This window comes from Pseudopodoces humilis, chromosome 3 (assembly GCF_049639895.1).
Source record: "Pseudopodoces humilis isolate 2021_Gansu_Grassland_sample_001 chromosome 3, ASM4963989v1, whole genome shotgun sequence".
Taxonomy (NCBI): domain Eukaryota; kingdom Metazoa; phylum Chordata; class Aves; order Passeriformes; family Paridae; genus Pseudopodoces; species Pseudopodoces humilis.
Genome location: NC_142202.1, coordinates 58,091,951 through 58,113,116, shown reverse-complemented (window position 1 = coordinate 58,113,116; position 21,166 = coordinate 58,091,951).

The window sequence follows — 21,166 nt, the reverse complement described above, 5'->3', positions numbered from 1 at the left end:
TTTCAGAACAAAAGGTTTATGGAGAACCCCCTGCCCATTCTCCCATCCCTTTTATTTCACAGAAAGAGAAATCTGATTCTTGATTTCACAGAAAGAGAAATCAGAATGACTTGTGGTTGAAAGCTGAGCTCTGGAAACATGGCTCCACTCCCAGCCAGCTGGTGTCAGAACCAAGCAGAAGTGAACCCACAGGACTATAGCCAGGAGCCAGAACAGCTCTGAGGACAGGGTATCTATCCCATATTCCTTCTCAGGGATGTTGTCTACTGACATGATGCTTTTCCATTGAAACTGGACTACTGAGAGAGTACTGTGGAGCAGCTTCCAGGTCTATGAAAGCAGAGATACCATTTGCAGTAAAAAAAAACCAACCAAACAGAAAAAAACAAACTCACAACACATGTACACTGGAAATAATGCCAGGGAATAGCAGTGGTCAATTTTTTTTTTTCTTTTTCATTGACCACTAATGCACACTACAAAAATTTTATATCACTGAAGAAAAGCTTCCCACAAATGCTTAGATGTAATTTGGCCTAGTTAAAAAGGGGGTTCTTAGGCCTGAGTTTGACAGAAATCAGTGATTAAAGTTAAACTCATCCATAAGCACCTGCAGGATCAGAGACTGTGTCCCCATAGTCAGCTTTTTCTAGTACAGTTAACAACACTGCCAGGGAATCATATCTAAGACTGTATTTTGGTATATCCAATCTGTTTAGCTGATGAGTTGTGAATCTCAGAATAGATAATTTCTACAAAATATTGTTGAAAATTTGCTTTTCTGACCCCCAGTTGTCCTGATAATCTGCTTTCTTTTTTTGTCAAGATGTGATTCATTAAACTGATTTAAATGTACTTTGATTTTTTTTTAATGTTCACATCAATCATGTTTGCTGAATTCCGTATTTGTATTATTTGTGAGATGCATAATGTTTAGAAACACATAAACAATACATTCACTGAGGATAAAAACTACCAGCTCCAAAGGCAAGAAAATTATGTTCCTTCCATTATCTAGATTCACCAACAGAAATCTCATAGATGAACTCTATTCTAATACACAGCCAGATAAACAATCTTCTTATCTCGTAATGATTTCTTGTCATCTAAATCTCCATTACTTCTGCCATCTCATTTTTATGTAATTTCCTTCTTACAGATGCTTTTATGTTAAATTTCCCCAAGCAGACAATAGATACTACATTTTCTTGATAACTACTTCAAAGCCTTTTATGTGGAATGAATATAAGTGTAGAGAAGCCACAGGAAGGTTTTGTGTTCTCATGCATTCCCAAAATATACATATTCTATATTACAAATTCCTTCTAGATGGAAACTACACTCATTCTTCTTAGAAACAGTCTCATTTCCCAAGGTAAGGATTAGGAAGCTAAATTCCAGGCTTCAAAAACTTTTGATATAATATTATTGCTCATAATACTGGGCAAAAAAAAAAATCAATTCAGAAAGTCCCTACAGCTTATCAGCTGAACCATATTCCAGAGATCAGATGCAACAATATCATCCTTTAATTGATTCTTGTCCACCAGTACAAATTTCTTCCTCTAACAATCCTGTGAACCTCACCACATTTGTCTTACCAAGGTATAGGTTCTGAAATCTGTCACTAAAAGATGGAGGAGTGAAACCAAACCTGAATGAAGTGCAACTTGCCTTTGGCAACTACACATCAGCTAGACTAAGCTGATAATTTTTCTCTGTGAACTTACTGAGGCTGCATTCAAGCCCCTCATCCAGATCATCAATAAAGATGTTAAACAGGGCTGGGCCCAATACTGAGTCTAGGGGACACCACTGGTCACTGGCCCCCAGCTGGATGCAGCACCGTTCACCACCACTCCCTGGGCCTGGCCATCCAGCCAGTTCCTAACCCAGCACAGAGTGCTCCTGTCCAAGCCTGGGCTGCAGCTTTTCCAGGGAATGCTGTGGAAGACAGTAGTGAATTCCAGGTAGACAACAGCCACAGCATTTCCTTTGTCCACCAGGTGGGTCACCTGGTCTTAAAAGAAGATCAGGTTGCTCAAAAAGGACCTGCTTTCCTAAACTCATTCTGGCTGGGTCTGACCCCCTGGCTGTCCTGTATGTGCTACATGAAAGCACTCAATCTGTTTTATAACCTTCCCCAGCACAAGGTCAGGCTCACAGCCCTGTAGTTCCCTGGATCCTCCTTCTGGCCTTTCTTGGTGGCACAGTGGCCAGGTTCCATTCATCTGGGACCTCCCTGGTTAGCCAGAACTGACGATAAATGATGGACAGTGACCTGGCAAGCTCTTCCACCACTTCCCTCAATACCCTCAGGTGGATCCCATCCAGCCCCATAGACTTTTGAGTGCCTAAGTGGCCCAGCAGGTCACTGACTACCTCCTCTCAGATCTCAGGAGGTCCATTCTGTTCTCCATCTCTGCCTACCTGCTCAGGGGCCAGTTGCCCTGAAGATAACTGGTCTTTCTGTTAAAGACTGAGGCAAAGAAGGTATTAAGTACTTCAGCCTTTTCCTCATCCATGGAAACAATGTCCCACCCCCTGCATCCAATAAAGGATGGCAATTCTCCTTGGCCCTTCTTTTGTTGTTAGTGTATTTATAAATAATATTTTTATTGTCTTTCATAGAGTGGTGAGACTGTGTTCTAGCTGAGCTTTCGCCTTTCTCATTTTCTCTCTCTGCGACGCAACACCTTTGTACTCTTCCTGAGTTACCTGCCCTTTATTCTAAAGGTCAAAACCTCTTTTTTCCCTGGGTTCCAGTGGAAACTCCCTGTTCAACCAGGCCAATCTTCTCTGATATTTTATCTTTCAGCACATAGGGATGGGCTGCCTCTGCATCTCTAAGACTTCCTTCTTAAATATGTCTGACCTTCCTGGACCCTTTCACTATTAAGAACTGTTTCCTAAGGGACTCTCTGAACCACTGTCCTGAACAGGCCAAAGTCCACCTTCCGTAAGATCAAGGTAGTGGTTTTGTTGATCACTTCCTTAATCCATCAAGAAATAAAAAGTCCTAAAGCTTTGTGGGCACTCTGCCCAAAGCAGCCTGTGACCACCACATCTCCCACCACCCCTTTTCTGTTCATAAAGAGCAGATCTGCAGGACACTGCCCCTGTAGGCTCCCTCACCGGCTGTGTCAGGAAGTTATCTTCCAGGAACCTCCTAGACTGACTCCTTTCCACTGTGCTGGGTTTCCAGCAGAAACTGGAAAGTTAAAGTCTCCCACAAGAACAAGGTCTGGTGATTGTGAAACATCAGCCAGGACATTCCATCTGCCTCTTCATCCTGGTTGGATGGTCTGTAATAGACTGTCACCAGGATATCTGGCTTACCAGCCTTTGCCCTGATTCTCACCCCTAGATACTCAACTTCATCATCACTATCCTCAAGCTCTGCGTAGTGAAAAGACTCCCTGAGGTACAGAGACACCCCACTACCCCTCCTTCCTCGCCTGTCCCCTCTGAAGAGCCTGTAGCCACCCACTGCATCACTCCAGTCATGACAGTCACCCTCCACCTTTCCCTGATGGCAGCTACATCACGTCTTTTCTGCTGCACGATGGCCTCCAGTTCCTCCTGGAACTGTGTTTCTTATCCATACTGCAGGCACTGGTGGAGATGCAATTGTGACTGCTCCACTCTCCTCCAAAACCAGCCTCTATGTGTCTCAGGTTCTGCACCTGAAATGAATTGTAAGCATTTGAAATAATGATCCTTAAATCAATGAATAATTCTAACCACTGGATGTTGTTGAAAAACAAGAGTATGTATGACTCAGATAAGTTCATGTACGTATTTTGAGACTCCAAAGAGAAGGGGTTTTGAATTAACAGGTTAGAAAAACAGTATGAAGAACATCCTGAGGGCAAATGAGCTAACAATTGTGTCATGACATGTATTTTAGTAAGAAAAAATATTAACTGCCATGGTGAGCTAAGTGATCATTTAGAATTTTGTAGACAAAGGAACCACTGCCCTGCTGAGTTTTTAATGACTTGAGAACAAAAGCATCTCCATTTAGACACCAGAAGCATTTGATCCTTACAACCCACTGTTGCTGTGTTCACTAGGTTGTGCCAATACTGCCCTTCTGGTTCAGTGTTGAAGTGAAACCTCAACTGTCCTAATTCACCATCTGTCAGCTGGATTCGCAGTGTGGTTTTAGCATATTCAAACTAGATTATCTGAGCAAGAAACTCATCCAAAAGCTCTTCTCCATCTACCCATGCACCATATTTACCCCGGTCTGTAATGGAGAAAATAAGTGGCTAAATCAACGACTTGTCCATCAGACAGCCTCAAACTACTGAATGACCAAGACTGCTGTGAGAATTAAAGGATATGGTATCAAAACTTGCAGGGACTAGAGACCAGGTCTGAGTTACCCACCCCAGTTTGCGCAGGTAGATGTTCAGAAATGTACGTTGCATTTCGGCCTTGGCAATAGCTCTCAGTGTTCCTATTACAAAACTCTAATGGATGTCTCCATTTCATCTGTCTAGCACTACTACAATTTTATAGCTAAACATGTCTGGATTTTCTCCCTCAACAGTCAGTCTGGAATTACTCTCACAATATTGCAAAATTGGGTCATTTCTGATTCTTGTTTCATCCTGTCCATTTTAGCTGCAGCACTGAATCATGCCACCTTCAGACTGTGTAACTGGTTATCCACATGGAAGGTAAGTAGCCTCACAAACTGCATTATGCAAAATCCAAACAGGGTTGCTTAATGCCAAGGTATTCCAGCATCAAAGGGCTAGGACACCCCTCCTTGCTGCTGCTTCTCTGTGTGTCTCTATCCTGAGTTTTCCCTGCATCCCAATGTGCTAAATATGACTGTACTTTGCAACTGCGCAAAGCCTGAATTCCTTGTGCCCGTAGCTCTCCTTCCTTTCTTGTGCTCAACATGACAGTCTCACCATCGTCCATTTTTCCCCCAAATACTTCCCCCAGACTGCCTTAGCCTAGGCTCTCTTAGTCGTGGGTCTGGGACAGTTTGAGACAGGCTCTGCACCAGAGCTGGAAAGCACCATGATGTGTGATTGCTCCTGCAGCAATGACACAGACAGAAGCACAGGTCACTGCAGCACCAGGTGTCCAAGCACGTGGTCTCTAACACAACCTGCAGCAGATCCAGGGGATGTTCAAGGTTTAGTGACCACTGGAAAAAGCCCTCTTCCAGGATAATTCTTGGCTGCAGCCCTAGGAAGTACCATCCATGGGAGCTCCAGGTGAGGATAATGCAGGGCATTGTGAGGGCAGACTACTGCAGCTGCCTTCCCACAGCTGCTGTGTGCCAGGCTGCACCCGTGCTTGACCCATTTACAGTTGCCATGGAGAGAATGAAGCATAAAGAATTTTCACTCCTCCAACTGCGATGAGATCTCATGGAAATAAATATCTATTTGTGAATTTAAAGGGGAAATACAATAAAATAATTATGAAAATCTATGATGTCCAGTGACTGCTGACAAACATGCATTATTTGACAGTGCTAATCTATCATCCTTTGTTATCAGCAGGCTGCAGCTCTAGCCTAGCCAACCCTCTTAACAAGAAAAGAGAGGAAATTTGGCACAGTTGTGGCACCATTCCTTTAAAGACTTTCACATTCAAAACTCAAATACTTTTCATCTTAATGGTCTTGTAGCACAAAAATGGATTAAAGCAGCATTAAGCCAGGAATCACATTTTTATGTGCAGTGCAATTTCTTGCAAATTCCATGAATAGGTTGGTCTCCCTCCCAACAATTAGATTTCTTCCCTCTGTAATTGTGTTGCAGCTACCAAAGAGAACAGCACAGTGAATCTGATTCTGTGGGATTGCAAAGAGCTCCTTCCCAGTGCTACTACTCAGCAAGGTTTCATAAAGAGAGAAACACTACTATATAAAGTCCATTGAATTGATAGGAAATGACCAAAAATGGTTCATTTAGGCTTCAGTAAACATTTTATACATCTTAGTGACTTTTTCATTAGTTTATTCTCTTTTTCTGCTAAACTGTGAATTTATGAATTTCAAGGATGTATAAAAATGTTAAGCTATTGCAAGCAACTCTGCAATCATGAGACAGCTCAATTTTGCACGCTTGGTGGCTGAAGGTAATTTTGGTCAAGCCTCTAGATACTAATATTTGTAGCACATAATAGCAATAATTTATTGAAACTATGGCTCAGTGAACAATGCTATCTACACTCACTTGTCAGTGGATGGCCCTTGATTAGCCATTTATGTCCAGGTAGCTAAGCACATTCATTATTTTTTATTTTCATTTGTTAAAGAACTTAGAAGCCTATATGGGGATCAGCATTCCCAAACATCACCTGCATTTGGAGGAACTTAATCTTGCACTAGAGATCTGATCCCACTTTTTTCCACTGAGCCTTCTGATTATTTTACATTTGTGATAGCAGGGAGAGAAAAACAAGCTAAAAGAACAAAGTACAAAAATCAAGGAAGGCATATAATGTGTATTATTCTAACCAGAATGTCCCACAGGGAAATGATTCAGGGCTAGCAACACTGAAGACAGAGGAGGGGAAACGGTGCTAAAGCACATTTGAGTGACACAGACCCAGGCAGTGGGTTTGTGGGGGTTTGAGTTTGGTATTTTTTTCATTTTGTTTCCCGGTAAAGATTAAAGCAGACAGCTGAAAACTCAGAGGTAGGCAATGTCTTTCATTCATCTTAGAGACAGAGGGAGGTAACTTGTCCCGCGGTAACACAGTGCCATCTATTGATTCCTTTCTTTAAGGGAAAAAAAGAATAAAAGAAAACCACACTAAATTATATCTTCATGTTAAAAGGGAAAAAAAAAAAACAAGCAAAAAACCCCACAAATACAAACAAACAAACAAACAAAAACCACAAAAATAAACAAAAACAACAAAACCAATCTAAATTACCCCTCATGGTAGGGCAGGTGTAATTAGTGGCTGCAGTGCCAAATGTCAGCTGTCCTGATCCTTACTGTGAGCTTTGAAGTACTGCAGCTTACCTGTCTTGACTACCCATAGTTAACTACAGCTAAACCCAAAATATTTATTTCACAGGTGCCAAAAAGCACAAAAATGGGAAGGAAACTTTTTTTTAAAAAAGAAAACAAGCCCAGAATTTCTCATCACAGAAGACTTCATGACATACAGGGATTTTTGGATGCTGGCAGTTACTCTACATCTGATTTATCCCCATCCTGTCAGTTGAGGTTCTGGTACAGGTGCCTTCCAGAAGCCACACACTCCCATGAGTTAAGTGCAGGGTTACATGCCAGGAAATTCCACATATTTTATTTCTGCTCCCATCTGACCTGAAGAAACCCATCCCTCTGTATGGCTGTGTAGCTGCCCTTGGCCAGGAGACAGCCTCAGGCTGCACAAAAAGGTGGGGACTGGGATGCAGCTGCATGGTCATGACTTTGGCACATGACCACCACGTGGGCCCACTGCTTCAGCAGGTGCTAAACGGGACTGCTACCTTTCCCTCACCACCAAATCTGCCTTTTATCTTCTTTATTCCTAACTGAGAGGAAGATTTAGCCCAGGATTTAGAAGTGCTCATAGCCTCCCACAGATGGGTATTTTTCCATAGTCTTTCAGTGAGAAAGAGCAATTCCTAATGCAAAACCAAAGAGAATCTTTTGCACATTTTTGATTGAACAAATTTTTATGCACTGGTGCATCATTTACCTTTTCCCAAAGATACCTTTTTTTTTTCCCCTTCAACTCAAAATAGTTTCCTGAAAACTATTGTTTGCATATTGGGCTATAAAAACACCATGAATATACAGAGTCTGAGATGATGTATTTAAAACAATGGTGAACAGCCTTCTAGAACAGTAGAAGAGCAGATCCTGAGGGCTTTAATAGTTCAAAACTGATCGATATTCATCACTAACACACAATTTTCAACTTACATGACACATAGGAAGTAGTCCTTTTGCCCTGTTCTGTCTTGGCACACTCAGATACCATAGTTAGGATTTCATGACACCTTTAGGATGTGTGTGAAGAGATCCAGTGGAAAGCAGTGAACAACAAGAGATCCAGAAAGCATGGCATACAAGGAAGACTTGCATGAGGTAATATCACCTAAAAATATATTAAAACCTACTGAAAAGAGAAGTAATAAAATCTTCCTGCCTCACTCGGACAGAAGGAAGATGTAATGACCTTCATTCACAGTTAGGAGAATTCAGGTTGCATGCTAGCAAAAAGCACCTCAGCAGCAGAGAAACAGTAGAGATAAGGGAATAGAGTGTCTGAGAGGCTGAGGACTCTCTTCAGCCAGAGCTCCTTACTGACAAATTTATATAAAAATACGGATATAATTACTCTGGCCAGAAGCAAAGCCTAGACAAGTTCATGAGGTTCTTCAAATTCTCCTTGCTCCATGAACCTCTGATATTAAAATTCTAGCCCAGAAAAAAAATGAGCTTCCTTCCAATCACTAACACAGGGTCAAAATACAAGTACAGCCTGATTTCACACATGCTGGTGTAAATCAGGAAATACTAAAGTAGGGGAGGTGGAATTACACTGCTGTAAAGCCCAAAAGGATGGCCTTTAAGATCATTAAGCTAGAGGGTTTTACTGCAACAAAAGGCAATTTCTAGATACTTTTTGTACCTATTCTAGTTTCTTTGTAATGTTCTATTCTGGGCTTTATAGTAAGAGTGATATCATCACATCATAGCCCTGGTATTTAAATAGTGTAAGAGGTGGAAAAAAATATTAGCCAGGAGAAAGATAAATTGATTTGATGCCCCTGCACCATATTTTAAACCCACAATAGAAGCATGGAGATTAATACATTCTTTTTATTAAATTCTACTTAGTAAACCAGTTTCTCTGCCTTCTGTGGCTAACAGTTTCACACAATTTTCTTTTTTAGACTGGCTAATTTTGTGCAGAAAAAATGCTAACTAAAAATGAAATCAAAGGGCTTAGTTAAATCTTTGATTTTCTCTGTGCCCCTCATTTGCTCATTTGTAACACAGAGATCATAGCTTTCTCAACCCAGACATCTGCTGTATGATTCATTAAGATTTGTAGAGTGGTTTCCATATTCTCAAGTTATTAAAATAGATCACAGCAGATAATCCAAAAACTACATTCGAAATTAATTTCCTTTTACTGGATTTTTGACAGAATTCAAAAAATTACTGGAAGATCTGTGGTTTTTCTTCCAAGATACACAGTCAGCCTGTGTGACTGCCCATGCTGAGCGCAGCAAATAAATCTCTCAGTAGCCTCAGTGGGAATGGGATCAGCTCATCATTTCCCCACTTCTTCTACAGGAAGCCTGTCACTTTACAAACACAATGATCACCCCCCAAGAGGTACTTCTACTCCTGCATTTGCATCCTCTCCCCGTGGATCTCCCTTACTAGCACCTCCCAAAACGCTGGCCCACGCCTTTGTACATGGATAGACAGCTTTCATTGCACACAGGAGTATTTAAATGTCCTTTCTATTTAGCATGAAAGGCAAGCAGTCAGTACAACTTTGGTTTTGAGGTAATTTACCTACTGGCAAGGATCAGCCTAATATCACCTACTGTTGGGTGGAAATAAGTTTTCCTTGGGGTAAAGGGGATGCACAGTTTGCCCGGCTGCATGAAGAGCATCATCCCTTGTAGCTGTGATAACATTTAACTCCTCATGTGTGGACACTCTTATCCTAGGAGTAACAAGCACATTTTCATGTTTAATCCACTTCTGAAGATTAATGTTGGGTGTGAGTAAACTAAGCAGGAAGAAGACACTCATATGCCAGGAGCTGATAAAGCAAAGTTTATCGGTCTCAGCATAAAGCAAGACACACCTGAAGCTGTGGATATCAAAAGCCCAGGTTCCAGGCATGAACAAATCACCTTAAAACTTTTGACCACGCAGGAGTAGCCTGCAAACCAGGAAACAGGTATTTGGAAGTGTGAGGCAATGGCCACTAACTTGCCACAGGTATCTGGGACAAAATGTTCTCACTTTCAACTCTTGATGCCATTGACCCCAGACAGCTTGATCTGTCATGGGTGAAGCTGTTCACTTCCCCATAGCTGAGAGGCCACCAAGCAAGGACAGCTTCCACTGAACACTACAGCAGTTCTCTTGCTTGAGCACTGCATTATCTTTCCTATTTCTCACATTATTTGGTAACTGTGTCCTATAATTTTGGTCTAGCAAAGCCCCTCATTTTCCACTGTTTCCAAATATAATTCTGAAATAAGGAAGCCTTAACTTTGGGTTGTTAACTTTGAATGCCAGATTATGATTTCCATTATTTATTGCCACAACAGATTATTCAAGAGGCATCTCCACCCAGCTAAATGTAAGGTTTTGTCTTCAGGCATAAAAATATCTCTGTGAGCTGCTCAGCTCTAGTAAGTATTTAAATATATACTTAAATTTAAGCATGCAAGTTGTCCTCTGATGTCAGTCAGAATTCTGTTTAAAAGTAAATCTGTGGTTAACTCACTACACAGACTTTTTTTCCTTTTACTCAATACAACATAGTTGCTATGGCAATAATCAGTAGCAGAGCACTTATGGTGAAAGGCAGAACGTCTTGATTGTCATGTGAAGATTCATACCTTCAGAATTAAATTCTTTCACTAGCTGCTGCTGTTCCTCCCGCTGGCCCAACAGACTGCAGTGAGTCTTTGTTAGCTCTGATAAGCAGCACAATGATTGTCCAGCTTGCTCTGAATGGCCACTTAGCAGAATTAACAAGGCCCTGTACAAACAAACACTCTAAAGATGATTCTGTAGAGCAGGTGTTCAATCTACAAGGAAACAATCTTTTACTTGGTAAGGAAAGCTTTTAATTCACTTCCTCTATAAAGAACACCTGATGGATTCTATTACGCAAATGCTAATCATGATCAAAGCAGTTATAAGAAGGGATATCCAATCCATGATCGTAAGTCTATAGTCTTCTTGTGTGTGCACAATATGTATTCAATTTTTATCAGAGTTTTATGGAGCAACAAACAAATATAGTGCCACCAAGAACAGAAAAATATCCCCAGCTACTCAGAAGGAAAAGTTGATATGTGAGGAAGAATAAGTGAAAAGGTATCAAAGTAGACAGAATAGGAAGACAGAAGTTGCTGTTTAGCCTTGAGGTCCCAAGCAGGTTCGTACAAATTTCTGAAACTATTCTGTGTGTTGAAGAACCTGAGACCTCTTAAAATACGTGCTTTTAGAAGGTACTCTCAAGGCTGGTCCTGAACTACTTCTTGGGAATTTTAGGAGGAAAAGTCAGTTCCTCAAAAGTGTCCTCATGACTCAGTTGAAGCGCACTTGGGCTTTTGCAACTTCCAGCTATTCCCCCTGCCCTTTCAATGACCATGTCCAGTATAAAAAATTCAGATATCTTTCCCTGAGGTCACTGTAGGATAAACAAGGACCCAGTGTCTTGCTACCACCTTCCACAAAGGTTCATGGCCTTTATATGCAATCTGAATACAAGCTGCTACAAAAGATAACATCCCCACAGTCAGGTCCCAAGGGTGTCCTGGGATTAAGCAGGCCCTGATGCTCTGTTTCAAAAGTAAAGTACACACAACATCCCTGAAATTCAATGCAAATACTATTTTTATAGCAAGAAACACACACTAAGCCTTTGAGATTATAGCTGGAAAAAAATTTAGGTACTTTCCTTAGCATGTTCCTAGGGAATCTGCATTTATTCTGACAGTTTTCATGTAAAAGATTGGTCACATGTTAATACAGGAAAGTAAATAAGTAAAAAGACTGAACAGTGTTAGTAAGAGCTACTTCACAATAGATCTGAAAATCCACTTTATCTCTGCTTAACTCAGCTGACTCTGAAATGGAACACACCAGTGGAAATTTTTTTTGCTTCTGTTACCTATTTTTGGACTTGTCAAAAATATATCACTTAGATTTTTCCAGTTTTTAGCTGATAAAATGCTTGTTGCTTTTCCCTATATACCTTCATATTGCTATGCTTTTCCATGCACAGTAACTGAGCTTGCCTTACCTCAGTCAAGCCCTGTCTTATAAAGCCTGATGTCTGCAGTCCATTTCATAATGTTAGAGTCAGGTCTTACACAACTGTAAATGTCCAACACCTTTCCATTTAAAAGACACTAGTTTAAAGTCTCAGCATAGGAGGTGGAAGCTGAAAAAAAATACCCAACAGAATCTGCCACTACAAGTGGCTGGACATTTTGACAGACACAGGTTGACATCAATTTCAGGCAAATATTCAAAGATTTGATATTTCAAAGTATATCACACCTGGATCTGGTCTAGTCCCTGAACCTGAAGCCTTAGGCACAAGGATTTCTCACAGGAACAACTTTCCTGCTAGCTTTTTAGTGCTTTGTCCTTTTGCTGTTTCAAATTTCAAACTTGCAGAGGCAAAGGTAAAGCAGACAAGAAAAAAGTCACTGTAAAAAGATGGGAACAAAGGGGTTTTTAATAATCAGAAAAAAAATTAATTTTTAGAAGTTGGTGAGCTTCAGTAACTAATTTTTCAAAAAATATTACTTAATATTTAAAATATTTTTGAAGTTTTTCACTGCCTTTAACAATGGACACTGACCCCAATGATAAAGATAAATAAGCTTTGACATGGAAAGCAATGTCTTCTCCTTGTCCAGGGAATTCCCGGAGAACTGCTTGCTGGGAAATCATCAGTAACAGGCACATAGGAAAGCCTCGTGAAAATGTTCTTCACAAATGGGTTTCCTATTTAAAAGTAGGCCCTCCAGCCATACACTTTCCACAGTTTGAATTGAGTATATGGGATCCAGTATGAGAATTTGATGTTTCTTTTGTTGAAACATTAATCATCTTTTGCAGAAATAGCAAAGCAGTTTCATTCTCTTTTCAATTTATATAAATATTAGATTTGAAAATACATAAAAAATCACTTTGTACTTCTAAAACTTAAATTACCACAAACCTGAAATGTCATTTCATACAATACATGCAAAACTGAAGAAAAACATAACAAAAGCAGGAGGGAAAGAACTGAAAATACTTTCCTAATATATATGATCAGTCAGATAAGTTTTCTACAGCTATCAACAAATTTGCTTCAAGAAGATTTTATTTGCAGTTCAGCCCTACTAAAATGCCCCTAAAATTAGTTCTCCTTGCTCTGTATTTCCACAAAAGCTTACAACTATCAGAACTTAGTCTTGCTGAAGCAAAAATTATGAAATTTTTCATAATTTTCACCACCACTTGCTGCAAATTAATATTTTTATAAAATGTTTGTTGTGCTTAAGGTAAGAGATATAAAACCACCTTAATCTTGCAGACCAAGTCAAACCATCCCTCCAGTAAAGAGCCATCAGGCAGAAAGGAAAATTCCTTTCTTGGCTCAGAAGTTTGTGAATGCTGAGAAGACCTCTGCGGGCAGGGGTAGTTCCTCAGCCTCCTCCCATCCCATCCAAATCAATCAGCAGGACAGCTCTACACACCCTTCAGGGCTGGTTTATATTTAGAACTTAATAAAGAATAAAAAATAGCAAATCATACACCCACTCTGCTGTGGGGAAACAAATGTGCTAGTCAACGGAAGATATAAATAATCGCACGATGACACAACGAAACGCCTCATCCGGTGGCTCCAGTTCAAGTCTCTGTCCAGAGGCCAGCAGAGCTGCGCCATGTACTCCATTAATCTCTTTTCCAAAGTGATGGATTCCTTTTTTGGGAATGAGCCCAGTTCACTGAGGAGTCATTTTTTCCCCCATCAGCTGAGATCAGTCACCAGTAACTCATCACTTCTCATCCAGCCCGTGCTCTTCACTTGTAACTGAGACTTTCCAGCAATGATACCACAGCTGGCCTGCAGGAAACACCCCCAAACTCCCTATTCTTACTCTGGGAAGGGCAGAGGAAGGAGAGAGAAGGCAATCAGATACAGAGCGATAGGAAAAGTGTGACCTTCCTTTCCTTCGATAGTGACACCATTTTCTCCCTCAGCTTTAACCTTTCAAAAACATTCAAGAAGCCATGTGAAAGCTCGCAACCTCAATGCAATATAGACATAATAACTCCAAATTTTTAGATGCAAAAGAAAATCCATAGTGCTGGGTATAGATACCAGGCCAGAGAAGGTGAATGTGACCAACAGCTCCAGGGAAGAGCCATTCTGAGTTATTAATCCACCAACTGCAGGCACTTCTCTTAAAAACTGGTTTTATGTTTCATTAAATAAGTTGGACATGCTGTCCTGGGAGCAAGAAAAGAGCAGTTTTGGGTACCTAGCTCTCCTACTGTGACATAGTTTACCTTTAGGGGCTGTATGAAAAATAAATCTTTATCAGGGACTTCCATGCCCCCTCCCAGCCAGCTGCAAGTGAGGTTGGCATGAGAAGTCATAAACACCCGTGAAAGGACTGAGAAGCCTGGAACATTCGGATGTTAAATGCACAGAGGGTGGTAAATTTATAGAGTGGCTAAGCAGGGGCCTGGGAAATTGCTATGAAGGTTACCCAGTGCCTTGCCTTGGCCATCCAAAGCTGGCTCTGTAAGTCTACTCAACTTCACAGGAACTTGCAGACACATGTGACTGGAGGTGTACAGGGACAGAAGAACTGGGATGTTTACTGCTTTCCAGCTGCTTTACAAGAAAAGAGTACTGGAATGGCAGGCTTGTGCCCTCAGGGTGGCCCACAGCGGTGTGTAAAATCGTTGGGGAGTTTATTTACATGCTTAGTCACTCTCTCTGACCTCTAATATGAGCAAAAGCAGCATAAAATGAGGTCCCAGCTACTGTGAAAAATTGCCAGATAATGGGATTTATGGAAGAGCAAATGTGTTTATACACATCTCTTAGCAGTTAACCACTGTATTGAGCAAAAGATGTGCTGCCACTTCAAGGGTTAAAGCAGATTCATAATTAGAAGGGAGACTACAAGACCCTGGTGCAATCCTGCTGTGCAGGACAAGGAGGAGGGTGGTGAGTGTATACACACACTTGCCTCTCCTCACAGCAATATTTTTATTCACTTTCCCAGATAACAGAATCAAAGAATCATAGAGCAGTTTGGATTGGAAGGGACTTTAAAGGTCATCTAGTTCAATCCCCCTGTCATGAGCAGGGATACCTGCATTTAGCTCAGGATGCTCAGAACCCCTTCCAACCTGGCCATGAATCTTCACAGGGACATTAGAGTAGCTGTAAATTGCAGAGCTTTTTGTTGGCTGGGCTATCGCTGTGGTCCTGGTTCAAGTTAGTGCTGTAGCTGAAAGCCTCTGCTGCCCAGTGCCTCTTTGAGGAGCAGCACAAAGTGAATGAGTTTGATCCTTGGATCCTTGGCATTAACACAGCTGCCAGCACCTTTGCTAGCAGTTTCTGGGCACATAGAATGAGTTTCTTCTTCTTAGTTCTAGTAGGGCAGAGCTGAGGCACTACTGCAGAAGACATTGCTTGATCTGCTTCCATTTGGGGAGGAGTGAACATTGGTCTCTTGGGCTGTAAATTCTACCAGCATTTCTCCATATTATACACGGTTTTCTCAGAATTAGGGGTGGTGGAGGAAACAACTCTAAATATCCATGATACAAACATTTTACAGTAGAAAGAAAGCACCACCCTAAAAATGGCACAGAGCCATCATTTTAAATTACACAGGGCAAGAGCAATGCCCCTTTGGAAAATGTCATTTCAAGGTAATGAGGGTGTTAAGGAAAGAGTGTGTGACCCTGCCCATATTTATGCTCCTGAATAGGTGGGGATGTGTCACGAATCGCTGTTACCAACCCCAGCCACTCCTCATTCCCGCACGGCAAGCTCTGCCTTGCCACCAAGGGACAAAGCACAGCTGCCACCAGAGCTGCTCCATAGGAGCAGCTCACAGCCAGTTTATCACTGTGAACCTGCAGTGGGGAGCCAGCAGTGCCAAAAGACAGAAATAGCAGCACTCCTTTTATCACCCAGGGTTCCACAATGCACAGTGCGGTGCCAAAAGGTCCATGGACAGGGTGGGGAGATTCCCCATACCTTTTCCTAGGGCTCATCACTTAGTCTTGACATTTCCAAGAACTGTAACAAAAGGTTTCTCATTCCCAGGTGTGGCAACGTGACCCTCACCTCTCAGTTCAGGAGCTGGTCTTTACAAAGCCTGGGCTGCATGGGATGCACCCTGAGGAAAGGGTGCAGTGCCACTCTGCGTGACTGCTGCCCGGGACCATGAACTGTATTAACCTTCTGGAGGGAAAGGGGGAAAAAGAGACTGCCCCTCATCTGAGATATACAGTCACCTTTAAACAATACTTTGGTCACACAGTCTAATGGCTGTCTCTTTACCATTGCTCCATCCTGCTCCAGGGAGAATTGCAGCTCCAAGTGGAAAGTTAAGAGCTGGAGCAGTGCTTGGCCAAAATTCCTATTGTGATGAACAGAAGCCAAATAGTGAGAGAACAGGCTCTGCAGGGCTGGTCTGAGCTCACCCCCAAGCTTACCCATCCAGAGCAAAACTGTCCCTGATTGGTGAAAAGGCATCCATTGATGTTGGAAGAACAAAATGCTGCATTCAGCAGCTTCCCTAGGACAAGAGAGCACCTTCCTCATTCACATTTTTCCATCAACAAAGTACATATTAGTCTTCCCTACAGTGAAATAAGAGTTACTACCATTCTGATGTTTCAGATACCAAGTGGTCTGCATGAAGATCTACAGGACCACAAATCACATCTATTCAAAGCACAGCAAATTCTTCAGGGCCACATAGAAAAAAACAAACCAAATTTCACATGAGGTTTGGGAAACCCAGGCAACTTCTGGTTCAGTTAAGACAAACCTGATTTGGCACACCTAATTCACCTGCTGCTCTGATCATGCAGGGCTTAGTCCATGCCCAGTTACTACTTTGAGTGTTCATCATTTCTTAAATTTAACTCAGAGGATAGCTAAGTGGCCGCATGTGGAAAGAGAAAGAGTGCTATGAATTATTAATAAAAATCACCTGACTTAGCTTCAAGGAACAGAGAGCTAAAGAGCACTCAAAATCTGACAGCATCCCAGCAACAACTCCATGGAGGACAACTCCAGCCCTTAATGGCTGGTTCCTAAAACCAAAATAACTGAAGTTCCTATACCACTCCATGGCAGTGAATTCCAAAGGAAAGTTTGGTATTGTTCAGAATATTGCCATAGAAATATTATTTTCCTGTGCACAGATGAGTGTCAGCAGTTGTTTTTTCTCTTTTACATTATTTGAATGGTCTCAAAGGCAAAAGCCAACACCCCCTCTAAAAGCTATTTAATTTTTTTCTTTCCTGAGCTTCTCCCAAGTCTAGTCCTCACTTATATTCTATTTCTTTATATCTGCTGTTACTTTAAGTATCTTTATTATTTAGAGGTATATAAATCGATTTACAAGATTCATCTATAGTGAAACAAGAACTAACCAGCCTTCCTGAATTAAAAGTCTTACCTTCCAGTGATCCACACAGAAATCTTTTACTCTTCCTACCTCAGCTCTGCTCTACCAGACACCCAGCAGCCAGAGTACACACCAGCTGACACCTTTTTCCTTGAGTTCCAGCAGTAAGTTTTCCAGAGTACCTAAAGACAACACAAATCATAATACCACCAAAGAAAGGAATAAGCGAGAAAATTTCATCCAGGAACATTTTGCCTCTCCCTTACAAAGCAACTTTCTTCTCTGGTGAGATCAGTCAAACCATTCAGAACATGACTGCATGAGGGAAAAAAACTACCCTCAACTCACTTTGAAGAAATGTCTTGCAGGCATTACAGTATAGTCTGTCCTTAAATTGCCTCCGCAGCAAGAGGAAAAATGCTTCACATTTCCAGATGTAAGATGTGCAAAGAAGGTTAATTAACTAGAGTTCATATAGTGCTTTGAAGGTGGAAAGACCTCTGAAGGAAGTGTTAAGAACAGATAACCAGAATCCATCTTTTCCAACCTCATAAAAAGCAAATCGATGCTGCACAAAGCATGTACAACAGAGAATTTGTCCAGTTGTAGGATTATTCACCTTAAGTTTTACTTAGAGCCTAAGGGCTTGCTTAGAAATTGGTATTTCCCAGCTGTATCTCAGTCAGAGCTGTGATTTCACTACCAATTTTTGACAGGTAACCCAAATGGGAGTAAGAGAGTAATGAGAGTAAATATGGCTGAAACATTAAGACATTTTCTTCAGCACTCGGGGCCCATAGTTCTGATGTTTAAAAAGCAGATTTCTGACAGCTCCTTCAAAATGTATTTTTTTTCTGTATCTGTCCAAGTACATAACAGCCCAGCTAATAATGCTGTTTCTGCAGCACAGTATTCCCATTAAATAATTCATATCACTGACTAACACTGGTGAGAAGTGGTATGCAGTAGCAAAACAACAAATGAATCTGAGTACATGACAGCACATTTCTAAATATTAATTAGCAAGGAAAGAATGAGAATATTTAAAAATCAAACCAAAATGTACTTCTTGCTGTATTTTGTCTTTAGACAGAGCATTATCATCCTTACATCCAAACTTCATGCACTGCAATAACTTAGCCAAACCTCAGGAAGGACAAGAGGAATTACTTTCCTCCCCCAGGAATGGACAGCTACATCTCTCAGGCAAAGAAGCACAATTTATTTTGGTAAACAATTTTCTAATTCCACTGTGGAAAAGAGGTATTGGTCAGACCCTGCAAAGAAAAGTGAGTCTTAGGCAGGATGGCAGTAAAACCAGAACCAAACCATCAGCTGATTGTCAAACGTAGACTATCAGCTAAGAGGAATGTGACCTCCCCTGAACCCTTGTTCTCAAACTAAGGTAGTTGCATTATTTAGATGGGTGGATGGCATTAAGCACTACAAATACTTAGCATGTTGTGCTATAAAGAGCTCAGGAATCTAAAAAACTTGTTTTCTCTCGGGCTGTTCATGGAAAGAAACTGAATAGGAAAGTAAGGTCTCAGAGCAGAGTGAGATTTTCTTTGGAAGCACTTGGATAAATAACTCAGCTTGCCCTTCTAACTGGAGCACCACTCTATGGAAACTGCATATCTGAACAATTATGCACATACACATATTTTTAAACATAAAGCAAAGGTTTCAATACATATCAGCAGCAGAGGAAGCAGCCTGAAGCTCCTCGCAGGGGTCAACTGATTAGAAGAATCTCACAGCGCTGTAACAGCAAATTTCTCCCTGAATCTCCAACAAACTCTGGTGCATGTGGCTCTTGCAGGATGCTGGTTTTCACCCCTGTCCCATATGACTCAAAGCCACAAAGGTCAGAGACACATCTGACCATCCAAAAAAACCTCTCCACACTATGCATTTGAATAGGCAAAACTGACAACTCTGGAAAAAAAAATGATTAAAAGTAGGAATATGAGTATGGGTTACAAAAGTATTCTTTCCATCCTCAAAAAGCTTAGTGCAGCTCTGGAAGCAAACCAGCACAGGAAGGATGTAATTTCCTAATCAAACTTCTAAGGCTATCTTATCATACCTACTCAACATCCTCTACTTGGAAAACTGGCTCCAGTGTCTCCTTGGAAAAGGATGACTGAAATATAGCCATTCAGCAGGACTGAAATTACCTACTTACAGCTTAATAAGTATTCATGTGAAAACATGGGTATTTCACCACGAGAATCCCAAAGAGAATCCCAGACAGACATTCTGCTGTTTCCACCAACAAACATTTGGCATTCATCCTGAGGACAAAAGCTCATATTTTCACCAGTTAAACACAGTCAATTCACTGCAGCCAAGTAAGTGTAAACAAATCAGTTTTAAAAAATTAAGGCAACATTAGGAAATGTTCCTTTACTTTTATTTTTTTTCTTTTTATAAGTCAGCCCTTGAAAATGCCATTTTACAGCTGCAGAAAATGTGACTTTGCCTGACTTTTTTGTTGGGTCAGCCAAACCTGAAGAAAAACATGAAATCTCTCCATAACCAAGGATAGACCATTACTTTAATAGGCGCTGTTCCCAAAGGAAGAGAAAATCCAATTACTAAAATGGTAGTATAATCTTTTCATTATTATTTCAGGAGCTCAGAGTTAATTGGACAAGTTTAGCACCCTGTGAATGAATGTGTGTCCTCACTTCACAATAAATAGTCTATAATTACTTCCATTTCTCTGAAACCAGGAGATAGCTCTCATTAGCAATACCCTGGAAGAAGCCTTTTGCAGGTTTGGGTAATATTACAAACCCCATCATTATCATATCTGGGCACCCCACAGAAGCTCTTACACACAGGGAAATGTTCTTATTTCATTTTTCATGTAACTGCACAAAGGCCCCACATGCCTAAGGGGAAGCTGCACAAGTGCTTTTGTCTCAGCCTCCACTGGAGCCCAGCATCTGTCTGTCACCTCCTCATGTCCCAGCGGGTTCCTGGGACCAGGCACTCCTGCCTTCGCTTGAGCCAAGCTGCAAGGTCCAGCACATCTCCCCAAAGCACAGGACAAAACCAGAGTGGAGGCACCCAGGTGAGAAACCTTGGCCTGATCCACCTGACAGGTCACATCTTCCACCTTCCTCTTTCCACCTTAAACAACTGCCCATCCAGGACCCCCGTGCTCCCTTCTGAGGGAGCACCTGCATTTTCCAGGATATTATTAAGGACACCTGGTGCCTTAACATAGACAGGCTGTGCTGTGGTTAACTTGTCACCCACCAGAGAACACACCTGTCAGGTGTGCTCCAAAACTTGCTCTTCAACACAGCAGCCCAGGAGTGTGCATCTGCCCCACTGGACTCATCACTGACTCCTGCAATTCCTTCCCTGCATATGAACATACACACACACACACAGAGTTGTCTTGGTAAAAGAGGTGTTTGTAAAACCTAAAGGTGTTGCAACACATCATCCAAGTCCCACACTAGAAGGACTTTTTTCAGAATTTGGAGTAAGTTTCTTACCTCCAAATCTCTTTGTTAAAGAGAACAGAAATAGATGCACAACATGACGGTAGTATTACATACAAAGTTAAAGATTATTTGCAGATTTAGCACAGTTCTGCTTATTCTCTCCAGGATCATGCTGACTCTGCTGTTAATTGCAATGATGTAGCAGAGCTCAGGCTGTGTTCTACACTGTTGGGCTCCTTTGGCTGAACTGGTATTCTCACACGGATTGCGCTTTCCCTCATAATCTCCAAATCCATTTCAGCTGCTCCTTTTCAGGAGGCAG